General features: G+C 46.5%; 1 pseudogene; it reads left to right on the top strand.

Moving 5' to 3' along the window:
* Nucleotides 1-3312, top strand: part of LOC107296365 — an 87482-nt pseudogene that overhangs the window by 1307 nt on the left and 82863 nt on the right.

Below are 3312 nucleotides of genomic sequence, written 5' to 3'. Positions count from 1 at the left end.
TGCTGCTTTTTCTCTCTCTCCCTCTCCTGCCCAAACTGCCTCCTTTTATAGGCTCTCCTGTCTCCGCCCCCCCTCCTCCTTTCTCATGGGGGAGGGTCTGCCAGAAGTGTGCCTGGAGCCTTTGCAGCTGCAGAGGACTCTCTCACTGTAAGTCCTTGCCTGTGCTTGCTCTTTCCCTCCCCCACTACACATGGCTAGGCAGGGCTGCATACCACCTGCCACTCATTAATGTACCACAAGTGGTACGCGTACCACCGATTGAAAAGCCCTGCTCTAGATGGACTGTGTCCGAGCAAGGAGGGTTCTTGGAAAGCCACAAGGCCTTAACAGCTCCACCTGCTGCTTCTTCTGCCGTTATCTCCCTCAGTGCGTCTTGGAAGGAGACAGTTTCTCTAGCAAAAATCTTTTGCTGAAGTTCTCGGCTCCTCAGACCACAAACTAGCCGATCTCTTACCCGTAACTTACAGGTCCTTAAATTCACAAGGCCTTGCAGCTTGTCACAGAGCAGTGATGAAATCAGCAGCAGACTCCCCAGGACGCTGGTCCCATTGTTCAAAAGCATGTCACCAAGCTATGACTGACAGCTTCGGCTCAAAATCTTCTTTGAGCATTCTTTCAGCTCCGCGTAAGCAATGGACTCCAAGGGTGCCGGAGCAACCAGGTTTTCCGCGATATCAAATGTTTCTTGACCGCAAATGCACAGCAGCGTCGCGGCCTTCAGTCCATCCTCCCGAACCTGGTTGACTCTCAGGTAATTCTCCACCCTAGCAACGTAGGAGCTCCATCGTTCTGGATGCTTGAAGTCGAATTCAGAAAGACGCCCAATCTTTGCCATGGTGAATCTTTGGCGGCCTTTTCAACGCCTCGTGCTGCGCAGGCTTTCGAAGGGGTTCCAGGACGATTCCTTGTGGCACTCTCCTCCAGCATTTTCATACTGGCAGGCAGAGTGAAGTAGGTTGGAACGCCGTACTTCTCAGCGCTTTCTAGGCTTCCCATGGTGAGTCAGCCCTTGAATTTGCAGCAGCACGATCCCACCTTTGTCGCCAATGTTCTGTTTATTGCGTTGGTAGGCATTGAAGAGGCAGGAGTAACAAACAGGTACTTCTTTATTTCAGGCTGAACAGAACTCAAAACAAAATGGCTCCGCCCCTTTTTATACATTCACCCTGGGGCGTTGCCAGCCAATGAATGCAACGTATTTTCCCGGTCAAATGCATCCTAGTCAGCCCTTGCAGACAGCAAGTCTGGCCCAGCAGGCCACGTGGTCTGCTGACTGTTTCAGGGCAACTCCCTGCACCTGTTCCCAATTTTAAACTTAGTATTTTTAAACTTTTAAACTTGTATTTTAAACTTAGTATTTTGTATGGTTTGTCTGTTTTTTTTAACTTGCTGTAAGCCGCCCTGAGTCCGCTAGGAGAAGGGCGGGGTATAAATTGAATAAAACCTAAACCTAAACCTAATTAAGCTCAGTACATAACAGCTATGCTCTTTGAAGATTCTACGAAACTGCTCTAGCTGGATGGTGTAAAAAGGGGAAATACACTTCTCTTTGTAACAGATGCCACTCCATACATGACTAAAGTGGCCAAGGGACTTAAACTTCTTTATCCAAAAATGATCCATATCACATGCCTTGTACATGGTTTACACAGACTGGCCAAAGAGATTCAAAGCAACTATCTTGATGTAGATAAGATAATTTTGAATGGGAAAAATGTTCATTAAAGCTCCACTTCGAGTACAAACGTTCAAAGAAATTGCTCCTACTTTGGCTCTCCCTCCCCAACCTGTTGTGACACATTGAGGGACTTGGCTGGATGTGGCTATGTATTATTTCACAAATTATGCTTCCTTGCAGCGGATAGTTAAAGAATTTGACTGTTGTGAATCTTCCTCCATCAAGATTGTGCAAGATTCCTTTTCTGAAACCTTGGCTGGAAACAGCACATGTAGGATCTAACTTCAGTGGATTATCAAGAGCAATCACCTGCCTTGAACCTGTAGGAATGGAACTTAGTGATGCACTGAACATTGTAAAACAAACTGAGAGTGATTTAAAGCAAGCAAAGGGTAAAGTGCCTGAAAAAATTAGTGATAAACTGCAAAGAGTGCTGCAATCTAATCTGGGTTATTCAACACTTTGCAAAATAAGTAACGTTCTAAATGGACTGGAAGCAAAATTTGAAGACTTCGAGCCAGAATTTTCTCCAGATGAGTTTGTTTTTTTCAAACTTGTTCCTATAACCTCTTGTGATGTCAGAGTTTCTCCAGATACAAGAACATACTGGTGGACAACAGAAGGAATTTTGAGTTTGATAACCTCAAGATGCATGGGGTCATCCAATGCAATTCTGCTGTTAATGAAAACTAATCCAGAGATGACCATTTTACTCTCTCAATGTTCATTTGATTCCATTAATACTAGCACTTCTGCACTGGAAGTGAAGAAGAATAAACCGTGTGTGTGTGTGTAACCACAGATTTTTAAAAATGGGTGCTAATTTCAGAAAAATTGTAAAGTCATATTTTTGCTTTAAAAGTCATATTTTTGGTTTAATTGGTCATATTTAAAGGATTTTAAGTTCATAAATGCTTGTGTTGAAAGAAAAATCATCAGTGCGATTCCAATATGCAAAGAACCAGTTATCTATGTGGATGCCGCTTCCGGAAGTCCATTCTGGGCCTGGGCAACAAAAAATCAGTTACCGGTTCTGCCGAAGTGGTGCAAACCGGCTGAATCCCACCACTGCCTTTAGGACAGGGCTTTTCAACCGGTGGTATGCGTACCACTTGTGGTACATTAATGAGTGGCAGGTGGTACGCAGCTTTGCCTAGCCAAGTGTAGTGGGGGAGGGAAAGAGCCAGCACAGGCAAGGACTTACAGTGAGAGTGTCCTCTGGAGCTGCAAAGGCCCCAGGCTCACTTCTGGCTCACCCTCCCCCATGAGAAAGGAGGAGGGGGGCGGAGACAGGAGAGCCTATAAAAGGAGGCAGTTTGGGCAGGAGAGGGAGAGAGAGAAAAAGCAGCAGCCTTGGGAGGAGGCAGAGTCAGCTGCACCGGGGGAGGGGGAGGGTGGGGGAGAGGAGATCAAGCAGGCTGGCCATGAGCCGATTTACAACTGCTGTGGCAGCCACCTGTGCTGGCAGCAGCAAACAGGCAAGAAATGCAGCGGGGGAGGGGTCGCCCTCCAAGAGGAATGAAAAAAGGCAGCAATGGCTGGAGGTGAGGCACGGAGGAGGGAAGGAGATGGAGAGTGGAAGGATTCTTATGTGCTTTTGTGACTTTGAAGTTCTGGGATTTGTGCAATGAGGG

Source organism: Protobothrops mucrosquamatus, unplaced genomic scaffold (genome assembly GCF_001527695.2).
Source record: "Protobothrops mucrosquamatus isolate PMUCROS unplaced genomic scaffold, P.Mucros_1.0 scaffold2766, whole genome shotgun sequence".
In the NCBI taxonomy this organism is placed as follows: domain Eukaryota; kingdom Metazoa; phylum Chordata; class Lepidosauria; order Squamata; family Viperidae; genus Protobothrops; species Protobothrops mucrosquamatus.
This window is presented reverse-complemented; position numbering and strand designations above follow the sequence as displayed.